At 32.4% G+C, this 18,595-nt stretch overlaps 1 long non-coding RNA gene across 2 annotated transcripts; it reads left to right on the plus strand.

Moving 5' to 3' along the window:
• The first annotated feature begins 9,617 nt into the window (after window positions 1–9,617).
• Window positions 9,618–11,908, plus strand: LOC148623218 (uncharacterized). Of its 2 annotated transcripts, none has more exons than XR_015919396.1 (3): window positions 9,618–9,734; window positions 10,946–11,055; window positions 11,561–11,908. It is a non-coding gene; the product is annotated as an uncharacterized LOC148623218 (long non-coding RNA). The 2 variants fall into 2 exon arrangements; XR_015919395.1 differs by having other exon boundaries at window positions 10,946–11,034.
• The last annotated feature ends 6,687 nt before the right edge of the window (window positions 11,909–18,595 follow it).

Genomic DNA, 18,595 nt, shown 5'->3' on the forward strand with positions numbered 1-18,595 from the left:
CCGAAATTTAAAATTATGACATTTCAAATGTTCAAAACAACTTTTCTACCTTGTCAAAATATGACAACAGTAGTAACGAACAATTCAATGTACAATCCACTTACTACAACTGCTCTGTACATGTATGTTTACGCCGCAAAAAAAACTTATAGACAGTAAATATAGCAAACGATAGATTGTATCCCCTGTTTATGAACGTCATGATCATATTCCCTCTCTTTTTCTAATAATCTTGATCCGCCCCTGGCCTGGACAAAGATGTTTCCTTTGAACTAATATTCTATAACAACAATGTTACCATTGTGTCCTATTAATATGGCTACTAAAACTGGAGTCTTTTTGAGAGGTAAAAAAACTCTTAAAAATTTTTTGGCGTCTGAACTTTTTTCTTCTTTTTGTGTCGGAATTTTTACAAGGAATCTGCTTTGTTCTGAGCAGCGGCGGATCCAGAGGGGGTGCATGGGGTTGACACCCCCTTTTTATTGGAAAATTTGTTATTTTCATTTGTAAAATTAACAAAAAATGGTAAATGATATCCTACCACAAACCCCCCTTTTCTGAGGAATCCCGGCTGGCACCCCTCCGTTTCATAGTGTGGATCCGCCACTGCAGAGGGTATTGCATTACAAGCATTAGCCTGTTCCACAGCTGAACGTCCCAAGACATAAATATTGTGACGAAATGCATGTACATGTTTTCACATGCTTCCATGCAAAGTTCAGAGTTAACAGTTTATGTACTGTCAAATTTATTACGAAATCCAGCCTTATCATGAACCCCCGAGTTGCATTTTTCTTTTGAGAATCCCTGGTTCATGGTTAAATCTTTAATGTTTTATTTGAAGTGCAAGCATATAAAGACAAATGCAAAAAATATGTATGAGAGTCTCAAAACCTGAAGTCTTTTCATCAAAACGTAAGGTAGACTCGATACTTTACATGCGTCTCATAAATCAGTCCAGAAACTAGGCAAATTGTCCGGAAACAATTCGGTGTTATACAATTTTAGTACAATTAATAATTTAAAGATGTAAAAAATTTGCCACTTCAAACTCATTTTGCAAAGCCCATTTGCAGATCGAATGGAGAATGTTGTGTATATTTTATTTGTTATTCAGTAAAGAATACTTAAGTATGCATTGTAATATTCTACGGTGTCTTATTATCTCTTAATCATTGAAAATGCACTAAAATGCAACCAATTGTAGCTGATTTTTGTTTTGTGATTAAATAGTCAAATTTTGTCGGAAAAAGTTCTTTTTTTACATTTTTGAAATTCTATACACATAATCTTTACATGTTACTTGTTTTTCGATACCTACAATGAACAATTTTACTTATGTTACTTATCAAAGTGTATTGGGGTCGATTGATCTTTGATCCCTCCTCTAATTAATGCAAAATACCAGAAAACTTTACCGTTTTTCATTTTGATAAGTACGATATTCAAAAACTAGATTGATTTATCATTCCATTGACACATGATATAGCCGTATACCCTCTAGGCCCATTAATCTTCGAAAAATCCTAGCCATCCGCAGCACTAAATGGAGGCATTACAAAAAAATTACTGATTACTCGCGTAGTGGCATTAATTATTGGATTCTCACAAACTTTGAAAATCTCTTATATAACCTTATATAAATCTCTTTCTTATGCAAAGTTAATTCAATTAAAACGTTTGACTTTTATACATTGTTTACCTGACCTCACGATAAATTGAAAACCTGTCCAAAAGAAAGTATCCATAGCAAAGGGAAAGGATATGATGAAACGCAACAAATCCACGATCGTATAACCTATATAAAAAAAAGTTTACACTAATTGTTTTACTTCTGAAATGCCTGTACTTAGTGCACCATTGCCGGGTAGAACAGTTCTCACTGATTGTTTTTCTTCTGAAATGCCTGTACTTAGTGCACCATTGCCGGGTAAGATAGTTCTCACTGATTGTTTTTCTTCTGAATTGCCTGTACTAAGTGGACCATTGCCGGTTTATAATAGTTCCACCTACTTCGGGAAAGCGTAAAATTAAAATTTATATTTAAGCAGCAACCAAAATCGAGAAGAAGTTTAAGAAAAAGGTTCATTTCCAATTAGGGGGCCCAAAGGCGGTGTTTATGAATTACAATTTCATTTACAGTTACAGGGTTATGTTGCTACAAGATTTAAGTCATCACTACAGAACTTTTATGGTCGTCATCATCAACTCGTGGATCGTTACAGCGTATCCATCTGCACCATGGAAATTAATTGATTTCTTCAACGTGTCATATATTTTTTATTTCCTCTTTCGTCTACCATGGACTTGACTTTTCATGAGCAACTCGACAGGTGTTTCTCGAAAAGCAGAAGACGCTTACCCTACCTGTGCACCTGGTCCATGCTCCCAGTTTTTAGTGGAGTCCGAGTTGCTCATTTGCTTTTGTTACTTGTATATATGATATTAGTTACTTTATGTTCTTTGTTGTGTATGTCTGTTTTCCATGTCTGGTCTTTGTCCCTGGATTACATTCTTTTGATTACCGCTATAACCTTGGTTCCCTTGATTACTCTTGCACTGAAAAATATATGAATGGGATGGATTTTCTTGCTAGACAATTATATGAATGAGGCAGTGTTTTTCCAGTTCCAGTTGCACCTCCGTACCCAATTTTAACCAAATTGACCCTCTCCTGTGGGTTTTGATCGACTGCTATAATATTGTTGCGTTGCCATGCATGTCTTCAGTCACTACTGTTCTGTACTTGCTCCTCGAGAGCCCTAAATTGGTCACGAATAAACCACAGGGACTAGAGGTCATGAGTTAGATCCATTAAATGGACAAAAATTGTACTAAAATCCTGTTTAAACTATTTTTTTTACATTTTACTATTCATGTATGAAAAAGCATCATTTTTCTTACATTAAAAAATTATTTTCTAATATTAAAAAATATATTTCTAAAATTAAAAAATAATTATTTATATCAAAAATTCATTTTTAAGATTAGAAATTCAATTTTTAATTTAAAAAAATAAAAAAGAACAATTTTTTCATATTAGAAATTGATTTTTTTATATAGGAAAACGAATTTTTAATATTAAAAAATCAATTTCTAATATTAAAAAATCAATTTCTTATATTAAAAAACCTCTAATATAAGAAAATTACCTTTTTATAAAAATTCTACTATCGTCTTTAATATTAGAAATTCATTTTCTTATATTAGAAATTCATGTTATAATATTAGAAATTCATGTTATGATATTAGAAATTCAATTTTTAAAATAAAAAAGTCATTTTTTAATATTACAAAATCATTTTTCAATATAAGAAATTGCATTTTCAATATCAAAAATTAAAATTTCATTATCAGTGTGACGCTTGTAAACATTTTTAATATTAAAAAATCTGACAATTTTTAATATAGAAATCGAATTTTTGATATTAAAAATTGATTTATTAATTTTAGAAATGCCTTCCATATTTCGTCTCTGGAACCAGCTGTCAACATCAACGAAGAAAAGTCCCTCGGTTAATGCTTTTAAAAAGAGATTAAACTTCGAAAATCCTGGAGCCTCTGAGTACTTTAACATTGGTAACAGAAAAGAGAATATATGGATTTGTCAGTTAAGGTGTTAAGCTAGCAGCCTGAAATCTCATTCTGTCTCCACTGCGGAGACTCCATAGAGGATAACTACCACTTTTCAATATCGTGTCCGCATTATCAACTTCAGAGGTAGTCGTTGCAGAATTTCTGTATGGAATTGCAGGTCCATTACACCTTCCTTAACTTGCTTTTTCGAAATGAACATTTTGCGATTGAAAAAATGGAAAGATTATGCTGGCAGTACAGGATTTTATAAAAAGAACCAAAAGATTTCAGTAGTACATATTGATTCATCTAGTTAAAGCTGATGGTAGTTTCTGATTTGTTGATAGACTTAAATATATATATATATTTTTTGAATTTATATAAATTTAAAAGCACTCTAACTGATATTGCTGTTAACAGTTGGAGGGACAGAAATAAAGTTCAGTTTCCTACGCACTTTTTCAAAGCCGATAAAATACACATAAATTTTTTGATATTTCTTTAAAACTTTAATTAGCTCAAATTTCATTACAATCGATATTTTTTGTGTGTGAAGATGTGTAATATTTGGTAAGATTTGGTCAATATACATTTTATTCTCAACTGAGATAAATATCATATTCCGAGTTCTCAACTAACTTATTTAATTTTTTTTTTTATAATTTTTATATTTACAAAATAGATTGCAGTAATTGTCTTTGATAAAAATACAAAAAATTATCTTTTTATTTGCGTTGATGTCATCAAATGAAATAGAGTTACCCTTCTTTATATGTATGTTACGGTCGAAATCGGAATTTCCCATTCCGAATGGGATGCGTCCTGAATTGGAATAACGCGAGATTTCGCGTCATTCCGTTTCAGGCCGTCCGATTCCGGAATGGGACGATCTCGTTTAGGTTACAGACCACCAATTCAACCAATGAGCATTTGGAACGTACCAAAAATAGTCCTACGCAGAAATTACCCCTGTTCCTCATAGTGCTGTGAAAAAAAGTTCTCATCTCATTTAAAAAATTTAAACAGTTTCTGAAAGGAAAAACATTTCTGTACATTTTATAGGTGCATTTTGCTTCTTGTGATGTGAAGCCTAATCTCCATAATGATTTCTAAATATACCCCTATCTTGTGAAAACACTGGGATTTCCCATGCTATTTATAGACACTTCACTTCCGGTGACCAGTACTGCACTGCAAGTCTGCTAACCCCACATGCCATTCTGAGGATTGTGAGCTGACATATGTAGAATCATGCTGATATATAGTCCTCTGCAGGTTAAAGTTAAGGTAAAGTCCAGGGAAGCCATTGAATATTGTGAAATTAGCATAGAAGCCTATGGGAAGTGGAATTAGTGGTTTTAGTCTTTATGGGATTAATAACGGTAGTTCAAGTTTCTTGGCGGTATTTATTTGAATATGACAGACGCAGCAAAAGGTCTCAGTCTTGTATTCTTTGCCTCATAGACTTCTATAGTTTCCCATAAATTTTCATGAATTAAAAAAAAAAATAGACGAGGAGTTTCAACTTTTGACCATTTTTTTCAATTAAGGAAATGTCAAAAATAATTTTTAGGTCCATTTTAGAAAAAAAGCACAAACTTTGGTACACCAGGACTGGTCAGACTAAAAATAGACCTTTTCTACTTTCACTTTTATTTTGGGCTCATAAAAAAGCAAACTTTTCTAAAGCATTATTTTTCATGAAAATGCTGTTTTTTGTGTCATTGCTTGATATTTACCCTGTACTTTTGAATGATAGTCAATTGCGTACACCCGCTCAGGAATATGTAATACAAGACCGATACCAAAAATGGACGCCGAAGTAGAGATCAAGAATTTTGAAAATTTTGTTAACAACTTCCCAAGTGAATTAAACGAATTACTTAATGGTCCAATCACTGAGGACGAAAAGTAAAAAATAAAAATATTAGAAATCTAAAAAATGGCAAAGCCTGTGGAGTTGATGATATTCTTAATGAATATCTAAAAAAAAACACTGTTTTGGAGCTAATGCCTGTATACTTTAAGATTTTTAATTAAGTACTCGATACAGGTATTGTACCAGAACTTTGGTCACAAGAAATTATTGTACCTATTTATAAGAACAAAGGTTTGGTATCGGATCCAAATAACAATAGAGGAATTACACTAAATTCATGCTTAGGGAAAACCTCAGCCATTTTGAATGAAAGACTTACTAAGTCTTCTGATGAGATGAGCTCTTATCTGAATCACAGACTGGATTTCTAAAGGGTTATTCTTCTGTTGACAATATTTTTGTGTTACATTCCCTTTTAGCTACATATTATTCAACTATTTTGCACATTTGTTGACTTTAAAAAAGCATTTGACATAGTTTAGAGAGATAGTCTGCTAAAAGTTCAAAAATCCAATGTAACAGGGAAAATATTTTCAGTTATTTTCAATATGTATCAGAATATTAAGTCTTGTATTAGGCATCAAGGTAAACTCTCTGCATTTTTTAACTGTGGAGTTGGTGTACGACAAGGAGAAAACTTGTCGTCTTTTTGTTCTCAATTTTATTGAATGATCTAGAAATCTTTTTGCAAGACAATGAAGTACAAAATCTAGATTTGATAGAAATTTCGTGCTTAGAAATGTTTGATGTATATGTCAAAATATTTGTGATGCTTTATGCAGATGATACAATTATAATGTCAGAAACAAAGGAAGCTATGCAAAAAGCATTGGATGTGTTTGTTTATTATTGTAAAGATTGGAAGTTACAAGTTAATACTGAAAAGACAAAAGTTATTGTCTTCAGTAAAATAAAGTGTAAGCAACATTTTCAATTCCAAATATATAACAAAAATATAGAAATATTAGAGTCGTATACATGTACATATCTAGGCACGGTTTCCAATTACAACGGCAGTTTCACTATTGCAAGAAAGCGTCTAATAGACCAAGCCTAAAAAGCTCTTTTTGCTCTCTATAGGAAACATTCCACTGCCAATAGATTTACAGCTGAAGTCATTTGCTACTTTTGATATCACCAATACTTTTATATTCCCCTGAGGACTGGGGTTTTGAAAATAAACAAAACATTGAAAAGGTGCATCTTAAATTTTGTAAAAATATCCTTAAGCTGAGAAGCAGCACTCCAAATTTTATGGTTTATTGAGAGTTGGGTAGAATTCCACTTGAAATATTTGTTAAAGTAAGAATGGTTAGCTTTTGGGCAAGAACTATGCAAGAAGACCAAAAACTGTCAAATATAATGCTTCGGCTTATGTTAAAATTGCATAACAATAATCCAACCAAATTTAGGTGCAATAAATATCATGTTAAATCTATCTTGGATGATACGGGTTTTAGTCACTTATGGAACGAACACGTTCAGGTAAATATTAGCTGGCTTAAGGTCGCAGTTAAACAGACATTATGTGATCAATTCTATCACTCTTGGTTTGTTACAAATGGACAACACATCTCGTGGTGAATTCTATTCCACTTTTAAACATGAATTCAGAATTGAACCATATCTTCTCAGATTGTCCCCAGCAGAACGTATTCATTTGACAAAATTAAGATAGCCTAACTTAAAACTACCAATAGAAACTGGGAAGTGGTCTGGAGTCCCATGGAGTCAAAGAATATGTAATCTGTAAAAAAAGGGTGGGAAATGAATTTCACATATTCTTCCTGTGAAATAATCCAACGGTTAAGTATTTAAGATCTCGTTACATCTCAGATTACTACTCAAAACAACCGAATGTGAGTATATTTGGTGGGTCATTGTCTATCTGTAATGTTCAATTATACAAAAAAGTGTGTGTGTTTTTTTTTACGAAAAATTGCTAATATCATATGAAAGGGAATGTGTTAAAATATAAATGTGAATCTGTATGTATTCACATATTTAATTATATTGACTGTTCAGTGTATTGTGTGTGTGTATTTATCTTATTTACATCTATGTACATGTTTGTATTTGTTTTTTTTTCTTTGTTTTTTTTTTGTTGTACACCCACTCTATCTGAGGCTATCAATAAAATCTTGTCTTGTTAAAGCTGGTCTTAAATGGTCATGATGACGGATGATATAGCTACACAGAGAGAGAGAATCGGACTGTTTTACTCATTATCGCGTAAAAAGAAAATCTAAGAAATGTCTCTCATTGTTCAATATCAAATTCATTTGTTTATTTATCACTTATGGATTAGCCTCTGTCCCGCTGATACTTCTTTTAAGCATAGTCCTTTCTGATCATGAGCTAAATCGGGAACTAAATACAAAAGCAAGTACCGAGATAAAGAGGAAAAATATATCAAGTTATACTCAGTCTGTTCCAGACTTCCCAATAAAAACTGAAATTTTCTACTATATGATTGCTTGCATTTTATTGATAATTGCTGGCGTTGAACATAATCCTGAAGAATTCTGTATCTTTTCTTTACTTGAACGTGCAAAGCATTAAACCAAAACTTGAGCAAATATCAATTGAATATAACGACTTCAATATCCTCTCATTTACGGAAAGCTGATTAAAACAGACTGTACCTGATAATGAAATATCGATAACAGGATACAAACTATTCCGCAAAGATAGACTAGTTCGTTTGGGTGGGGGTGTTGTTGTGTATGTAAGATCCAACATCGACTGTATCTGGATAATGGGGTCGAGAAATTTTGATTGCCACTGGAAATAGGGAGAGGTGGGTAGGGTCGAGCAATTTAGCCTCCTGTGGCGGAGCCCTATGGTTCCTACTCCGGGAGAATACCACAGTAGGGTTTTTTTTAACGTGCGAGGAACGTGGCATCTTTCCCAACACAGTGCACCACTTTGGTTTACGGTCAGATTTTCCGTACTATAGCCTGACAACCCCAGCATGTAACAAGCCAGGGGTACCCCATTCCACCACCTGGGGCACACATCCCAGTTGCCCTGTGGGCGGAGCGCCTAGCCCCGGCTAGGTTTCTGAGCACTATTAAGTCGCCTTTTACGACAAGCTTAGCGCTGCTGCAGGCCTATTCTTTTAACATCCGGACCTGCACGGGGCTAATATAGCAACATATCGAACAAAATAATAACGGAGACACAGACAAGGGTAAAAGTGTATACCTATCCTCCCGAAAGGGGGTTTAAAAAATTACTTTCCCTATTTTGATGTTATACAATCTTTTTATAATTTGAAAAGTGAAGAGAGCAAATTATGAAGGCCTCCATTGACTCAGTACTTTGGTACTTTGATTACACTATTGTTTTCTGTGTTTTTACCGTTCACATACTTATAGAACTTATAAAAGTCATTCAATTATGTTGATTCTCAAATGTATTTGCTTCTAACCTTTCAGTGAAAGAGAAATCGCATTTTAAATTCTTTCCTCCTACCTAGAGTTATCAGTCCCAAATATTTTTTATTTGGTCCTTTAATTTGGTAATAAAACATTATTTTTTATTCCATTTACTTTCTCTGTGTTAATTCGCACAAGCTTTTTGCACCTAGTCCATGCTCCCAATTTTGAGGATTCACGCGATTTGCTCATCTTTGTACCTTTTATTTTGATTAGTATAAGCTTTTTGTATGTGTTTGTTTTCCATGTATAGTCTTTATACCTGGATTTATGAATTTCCTTCTAATCTTAAAATTGAATTTATTACATCATATTCAGTACAAATGTCTTACATCTATAGAACATATCTAAACAAATATCAATATTTTTTTTATTTAGTACACATCTTCAATTTAAAAATACAATGTAAATATTTTAATGCAGTTTGATCCCTATAACGAGGTCGAACTTTCCATAAGTTTTGAAAAGTATTAACACCCAATTAAAAATATATACAAATACAGCTAAATACAGTCAAACCTCGGTAGCTCGAACTCCAAGGGACCATTGAAATGTGTTCGAGTTATCGGGAGTTCGAGAGATTGAAGTTCGTATATTTCCGGATTTTTTTTTGGTGCCGGTCCGAGTTCGACTTTATCGTTAGAAATTGCCTACTTCCTACGAAGTTGTGTTAGTCAGTCCATGGAAAGAGGAGTTCGGGATTCTCGGACTTTTACATGACTTTTGAACTAAAGTCAGACTTCCGAACGGTAGTTTGTGAAAAACCATGCCGTCAGATTGGGGGGACGTCTGAATTTGACTTTCGTGTACTCTCATATGGATATCTATTCAATCAAAAAGTAAGTATCATATTCAGTTAAATACTAATGAATCTAAAAATCGTAGTTTGAGACCATACCAACCCTTCTTTTTAAAACATCAAACTATTTAAAATTTTCTCCATTGTGTTTTTTATCAGCAGCTTGCTTATAAACTTCGGCATATTTGTCGCTTAAATTAATGTTTTATTTGAGTATATTTTTTTCATTTCGAACATGACAGTTTGTTTTTATTTTAATTTTATGCTATATTGTTTGTTTTTATATATCAAAAAATCGATTAGCAAAACGAACGAACATTAATGATATGCATTCATTATTGTTTACAGTTGCTGAAAATACAAATATTTTATGCAGCTCGAACACAGTTACAATAATGAAGAATTATGATAAATAACTTAAGTGTTTATCATATACCATGTATTTGTTAATTATAATTTGTCTGAATCATGTGCTGTAGTCTAAGTAAATGAGTGCAGTTCAAATTACAGTAGATATGGTACACACAAAAAAACCTTTCTTAAACCTTATACGTGTACTGTATACATGTTCCATAGTCCATACAAACATTTTTATAAAGACATGAGGAGTTGTGGTTGAGTCAATGTTGATTTTCATTTAAATGAAACAGTCTATGATACAAACTTGTTGAACATGATGAGTTGTACAGTTACTTGATTATAGAGTAACACTAACAAAACCTTACAAGAATCTGTTATTTGTGTAAACAGTACCCCATATTTCATTTTTGAGAACAAAAATAAATTCATGTACTCCAATGAAACAAGTATTGCTGAATAGTTGACCAAGAGTGATCAAACACAATATTTGATATTCCATGGTATTGTACATGTAAGTCATATGAGAACATTTCGTACATAACTTGAGGTAAACTACATGAATTATATGATTTGGAAATTAATCTAAACATTAACATATACATTTGTTTGACCTTATATAAGACACAATTTTCAATTTTTTAAGAAGTTTATTGTGCTATATTTTTTTACTTTTTTAATAGATCCATAAATACAAGCTATTGACTTACATTGTATATCTGTAACTAAGGATGGGGAACTAGTTTTGTCAGTCATCAGATTTCTTTTGCACAGTTTGTTGTCATGAACATGTACAATTATACCATAGTCATGACAGTATGATAAAAGTCTATCCATGTTGATTTTCAGTATCTCTTTCCATATTAAAAGGAAATATGTTTTGATATTTTCCAGAAAATTTTGGATGCAGCCATCATTTTCACCTACCAATGATACAAGTTACCAGACAAGTCATACATAACAGGAAGCTCTGTTCAAATGAAGTATGATAGTAGATTGTATAGGTATTTGAGGTTCTGTATACAATATTTTTATGCCTCGTTTTTTTTTTAAATTAATATTGATTCTGGGGTGTTCCAAGGATAGGAACCACCTCTTTTGTTGGGAAATGTTGGACGTAATGTGGAATTTTTTTGCAAAAATAAGGAAATTAATAGCTTGGACCCCCCTTTCAAGTTCTTTTGATTGTTCACTATAAACTCTCATTAGTCCATTTATTTTAGAAATGTATTTGTATTATTTCTACATGTGTAATGTAAATAGATCCCATATGTGTTTATTGCTTAAAATGTAGCACTACAGTTCCCATGACACTTAAATGAAGGTTGTAACATAGATGTAATATTTTAACATGATGGGATGTTTTGTTTGAAGAAAAAAAAACATCCAATGAGCCATATAATGTAGGGTTTACTTAAATAGAGGTCTACTTCAATACAGGAATCATGAATCACAATAACTTTGAATATGAGTATTATGTATATTTATTACTCATTTTTATACTTTCAGGTCATCCATGGGATATATATGACTGAAAAGAATTCATACATGTAGAATTTAGATGATCTTCAATGCTGTTCAAATCCCTGCTTGCACTGTAATGAAAGCTGATATGAAGCTGAAGTGTGAAAATATTTCTTATGCAAATGTACAGGGTTTAAATGCTTCAAAAGTAAAAGTCACTTTCATACATGTATACAATAACAGCCATGTATACTTCTTGACAGTACCATCCAGGAATACAACCTAGAATCCCTTGCACTGCAAGCTGTCAGTCTATCAACTGAGCTAAAAAATTACTTCATTGTTTTCTGTAGATTAGGTTGATTATGGTCTTATGTAAATAGTTTTACTTTATTTGTTTTTGGGCCTTTTTATAGATTGCTTTATGGTATGTGGTTTGCCCATTATTGATAACCATGTGGTGATTTCACTTGTAAAAGCTTAATCGTTACTTGCTTGGTTTTTTGAATGACTATCTCATTGGCAAACATAAATGGCACATGTATTTAAGTTTTCTACTTATGACTAGTGAGTGCTAAATCTTTCACTGCTTCTCAAACAAGTAATTTTGTGTAACAACTATTTGGCTAATTCATTATAATGTGTTCTTTAGTGGTATGACATGCCAACAAGCAACTGTTGATTCTGTGAGGTTGCACTATGAAACCGCCTCAAAATGTCATAATAGTGGAGTAGTATAAAGCAGGAACATTTCATACAGTAAAACATTCCTGTCCTGACATGCAAGAAATAATTGCAATATGCATTGAAACCACAACCAATCAATGAAAAAAAAAACAAGTTCCATAGGTAAATAGAATAAAATATAAACATTCACAGACATTAAAAATTTTGAAAAAGAAGAATTTATTGTTGAATGTTGAGCTAATCATAATCATGCCATGTACTTGTACCTATAATTTACATTGAATTGATCTGAATTCATGGTTTTCTTGTATAAACTCTACAAGACTGGAAATTGTGATTTTTTTTTGTTCACAAGTTAAGAGAGATGTTGAGGAGAGGATAATCATACAATAAACTCATGATGCAACTGTTTAATAGGACATCTTATCGAATGATACTTATTAGTCAACTGTGCTGGTAATACCTGTTCATTGATCAGAGGGTGTTGGCACCCCTCCTTTTTACCAGAAAATTAGTCATTTTCATGTATAAAATTGACAAAACATGGTAAATAGTCTTAGCATCACCATCACATTGGCTTGCATTCCTCCTTTTCAAAGTGTCTGGAGCCGTATCGGTTCACTAACCTAATAGCTTTCATCATATTTTGCTTTAACCGTTTAGCATGAAACAAGTTGCCTGTTTTGAAACTATTTTAATATTCTCCATAAAAGCAATAAAGGATATAATATAATATATAAAAAAAAGCAATACAATGCTTTGGTAGCAAACCATGATGTACTCCAGCAGTGCTAGAGGTTGTCTGGCAAGCTATTTTCTGACTGTGCCATCCTGGGGTATAGAGGAACGGAATTCCAACCTCTTGCGTTGTAGGAGTAACAAGGACGGATCCAGGATTTTAGATAGGGGCGCACAGTAAAAATTCTGCCGAGCGGAGCGAGGTGAGACTAATTTTGAGGTTAAATTTTTGAAATATTATAGAGTGGGTGCAATATAGATATCTTTTGTGGTAAAATTAGAGAGAAATTTAAAGTTTCAACTTAAAACCACCTAAATCTATCCCTGTCAACCCATGTTTTGCAAATTTTAGGGGGCGCACGCACGCCACTATCCCACCTGAATATGTCTCCGAGTAACCATATTGATTTTTATGAGTGGGGTCGGGGCTAGGATCACATTTGAAACAGAAAGGCAGGACAATGATATATGATTTTATATAAACACAAAGATGCAATAGACGAAAAAAGAAGGTTCTGGTTTGAATATTACATAAAAAGATCCAGGACACAAAATTTGACTATATAGCCCCCTTTTTTCCCCTTACGATTCAAATGGATATAGACATTTATCATTATTCACCTGGGAGGGGGGACTTGTCATTTTGAAATCATATAAAATTTTCTTGACCCCCCCCCCCCATGATATTTTCTTATCCTCCTTAAAAACTTTTTTTTTTAATGTGATACCCCCTCTAATAAACATGCGTATGGAGTTTTCATAAAACAACTAAATTATGCCAGAGCTTGCCGAAACTACGCAGAGTTTTTGTATGGCGCTAGAATTCTAACAAATAAACTTCTGGAACAGGGTTGTGTTGCTACAAGATTGAAGTCATCCCTATAGAAGTTTTATGTTATGGTCGTCATCATGAAATCGTGGATCGCTACGGTGAATCCATCTGCGCCATGAAAACTGATTTGTTCAACGTGTCATAGTTTTCCTTTCCTCTTTCGTCTACCCCGGACTTGACTTTTTATGAGCAACTCGGCGGGTGTTTCTAGAAAAGCAGAGGACGCTTACCCTACTGGCGCACCCGGTCCATGCTCCAAGTTTTTAGTGGAGTCATGGTTGCTCATTTGCTTTTGTTAATTTGTATGTTTGATTTTAACAAAATTTCATGTTCTTTGTACGTCTGTTTTCCATGTCTGGTCTTTGTCCCTGGATAACATTCTTCTAATTACCGATATTACCGTAGTTCCCTTGATTACTCTTTGAAGCAAAAGCAGTTGAGATGTTAAAGAATTCTTACAATAAAAAATTCTAGTCTTCAATTCCATAACTTGATACTTTGGAAAAGTCTGATCAAAATCAAGCAGAATCAAACACAGCTCTTGAGATTCAAGATATTGGTAAGGAAATTGAATCGTCAGCAGATAAGTCGGACCAATTTGATTTAATAACTGTAAATGTTTTAGGTCCTGGTTGTTATGATGATGTGTGAACTTGATTTTACCAGAGATCATGCATGTGCAATGAAATAAAATGTTTAATAGTGGTAAAATATATGTTTTAATTTGACTGGTGTAATGCTCTGCTTAACTAAAAATGTGGATCCCCCTTGAAATCCATGTGCAAAAAAATGCCCCCCCCTCTTTGAAGTTATAAAAAAAACTGAACCCCCCTTTTCCACTTACAGAAAAAAAATTGACCCCCTGCATATATGTACTTGCTTTGTTTAAATTTTCAAATAAATGTCTACGGTTTGAATATTATTTGTAAATTATTATATAAAGCATGCCGAATTTAGAGGTTTAACCTAAAAAAACAAAGCTGTTGTGCACGTGGCTAATTACAATATTCGTTATGTTTCGGCTAAGTTTACAGCCAATGAAATGAACATCTCGTTAGCGAGAACACAGCGTTACTTTGTGTATTTATCGGGCATTTTTAAAGGACCCAAAGCTTTGAGTCTAATTGCAAAATATAAATGTATTGAACTTAGTGAAAATATTTCAACAACTCAAAAATCACCAAATTTTATATGGTCAGATGGTTCTGCAGAATCATTTCAATCAGCATTGTTGTCTGATGAAATTCAACAAAAACTTACAGATTTTGAACAAAAGCATATAGACGACTCACAGGCATCAATTGATGGTGCAGCAATGGAACTTGCCAAAATCATAATTTTTGCTGCAGAAAAATCATTGAAACGAAAAAAGAGTAAAAAGACAAAAAAGAAATGGTTTGATACTGATATTTTCTTTAAGAAAAAAAACCTTATAGATTATGGAAAATTTATTCAAAACATCCAATTGTAAAAGGACACTTTTACAAACTTTACAGAGAATACACTAAACTTAGAAAATTTAAGTGCAGAAAATATAAACAATCCCTTCTATCCGAACTAGAAAAGTTTAATGAAGAAAACCCCAAATTATATTGGCAATTAATAAATGATCTGAAAGACAGAGAAAGAAGGGATGAAAGTTCCACAGTTGCATCATCAAGCTGGTTGTCACATTTTAAAAATTTAAGTGACCCAAAATCTAGCGGTATTACACGTATTAAAGAGCTAGATAATATCCTAGAAAATTAATACATTTAATGAGCTTGATTTTATGATTAGCACTTCTGAAATAACAAAAGCAATTTCTGAAACAAAATTAAACAAATCACCAGGGCGAGATAATGTGTCCAAAAACATGATAAAATATGGCCAGTTATCACTTATGAAAAGTCTTCATAAGATATTTAATCTTTGTTTGTCTAGTGGAAAATATCCAAAATATTGAGCTCTCGGATATATATCGCCTATCTTTAAAGGGGGTGATAGTTCTTGTCCAAATAACTATAGAGGAATTACTGTCACTAATGCACTTGGAAAATTACTCAACAAAATTCTTGATATAAGACTCGATAATTTTTAAAAGAAAGAAATGTTATTGACAACACACAAATTGGATTTACACGCAAAGCTAGAACATCTGACCATATGTTTATTATGAAAACCTTAATAGATAAGTATTGTAATGTAAAAGATGGTAGGATGTTTGCCTGCTTTGTTGATTTTCAAAAAGCTTTTGATACTGTCATTCACACAGGTATTAAAATCAAACTATTAAAAAGTGGAGTTGGGTCAAAATTTTATAGTATCATCAAATGTACGTAGTCTAAGTAGGTCTTGTGTTAAAATTCAGAACCAGTTAACTGATTTTTTTTAAAGTGAAATTGGGAGTAAAACAAGGGGACAACTAGAGTCCAAATTTATTCAAAATATTTATAAACGACTTGCCGGCTTACTTGAAAAATTCTCCTGACCTAGTATATATGAACTCAAGCCCACTCCACTGTTTAATGTATGCAGATGATATAGTATTATTGTCATCTTCAGTAACAGGCTTACAGGCTAAATTAGATAAGCTACACTTATACTGTAAAGATTGGTGCTTAAATATTAATACCTCAAAGACGAAGATTTTGACTTTGAACAAAGCAGGCAGACTCATCAAACATAATTTTTATTTAATAATTCATAAATAGAGTGTGTGTCCAAGTATAAGTACCTTGGCATTACATTCAGTTGCTCAGGCACTTTCTCCTTTGCTCAGAATGAGTTATATCAAAAGGGATTGAAAGCAAATCACCAGCTTAGAAATGATTTTTTATCTTTAAATCCTTCAATAAAAACTTCTATTAAAGTTTTTGATCATACCATCAAACCAATTCTTCTATATGGTGCTGAGATATGGGGATATTTTAACCCATACAAAACTAGACTTAAGAAGGAAGTTTTACCACTCGATGATATATACCAAAGACTTATATGTGAAAAACCATGTGAAATTTTCAAAATTCATTTTGGGTGTTCATAAAAACTCAACAAATTTAGCAGTATTGTCAGAACTAGGTCGCTTTCCACTTCACTTTGATATTATCAAATCGATGATAAAATATTGGTATAGACTAGAAAATTTACAGTCGGACTTTCCATTGCTTCAACAGGCCTATGCAGAATCTAAAAAATTGTTTAGACAAAATAAACCCTCATGGGATGGATCAATAAAATACATTATGAACATTGTTCAGGATATAAAAGATAGTCTAACAAACATGACTCAATTCTCATTCGAACGAATCTCTAAAGTGATCCTTTCTCAGCACTATAGAGAGACATGGGTAAGAAATTTGAGAAAGAACAGTGAAGGCAAACTTAATGTATGTGCTAAAATTAAAAACAATTTTGAGATAGAAACAGGGCGTTATCATGGTATTTCTAGACAAAATAGGTTATGTCGCAGGTGCGGCCCAGGACAAGTAGACGATGAAGTACATTTTTTTCATGCTCATCAAATAAACAAGAGAGAGATATACTATATGAGTTAATAATATCTACATGTCCACATTTTATTAACCTCAGTGATGAAAACAAATTGATATGGATCTTAAATTGTGAAAACTCTATTATTTTATCTGGTTTAAGTGATCTTGTTATATCAAGTGGTGTTTAAATTATAATTTATCTTTTTTCTTTTTGTATATGTTATTTATTATTATTATTAGTTTTTTTAATTTTTGATCATTGATATCTTCCCATATCTTTTTCTGCTTATATTGTAATATGTAATGTAAGAATTTTGGGTAATTAAAAGCCCAGTATATGCAAATTTGATCCTTAATTTTCATACTTGAAGCCTAGAGCACCGTCCCTTGGTGTCCTTTGTCTTGAAGCAACTCAAAAGACTTGCTTCTCTGCACTGGGCACAAGGAGGCTTCTAGTGAGAATTATGTCCACTGCATTTATATATATATTTATTTATTTATTTATTTTAATGCATTATTATCACTATTGCAAATAGATATGCCCTTCAGTGAATATAAATTAACATTCTTTATTCATATAATAATTTGATGATCATAATTATAATCTCCATTATCATAATCCAATTTTGTAAATGAAACTGAGGTGTGCCCGTATGATAACTAAACACTGTGCTGATTACTATGATGTATTACTCATAATACAAGTAAAAGCTAAAAAATGTGACTATTATTTAGTTTGTAAATTAACTGTTGATATTACACGTTATTATATATGTTCAATCAAAACTGTTGTATGTAAAAAAAAATGTATTGTAATCATGCCCTTTATGGGCCCTTTATTGGTGAATAAACAGTTCTTCTTCTAAGATTTATTACCGAACGGACCGACTAGTCAGTTCGAGTGTTCGAGAAATCGAAGTTCGAGAAATCCAAGGTTATTCATATTGATTATATAGGAGAAAATTTTGGTACTTTGAATTGTGTTCGAGAAATCCCGGGTGTTCGAGTCATCCGAGTTCGAGCGAGTGAAGTTCGACTGTAGGAAAAAGTAAAAACTTTTGTACGAATAAAAGTAGAAAAAAAACTTTATTATTAAACCTTGCCAGATAGATTTCATAGTGATTGTAACAAAGAATTACACGCTAAGAAAAAGGGAAAAAATAATCTTTAGGACTTTCCATGGTTTCTTATTCTTGTTCAGTTCAATCAACCCACGAACAAATAATAACTCATTTCCTCTAATTCTGATGAAAATGGTGGAACTAATAGAAAATATAAATTATCTGTAATACAATATTACCAAAATATTTAAATATATCAAACATAACTAAGTGTTTTGCATATCATTGG

The sequence above is a fragment of the Perna viridis genome, chromosome 2 (genome assembly GCF_037379345.1).
Source record: "Perna viridis isolate PV_CMFRI_1.1 ecotype Kerala chromosome 2, ASM3737934v1, whole genome shotgun sequence".
Lineage (NCBI taxonomy): Eukaryota > Metazoa > Mollusca > Bivalvia > Mytilida > Mytilidae > Perna > Perna viridis.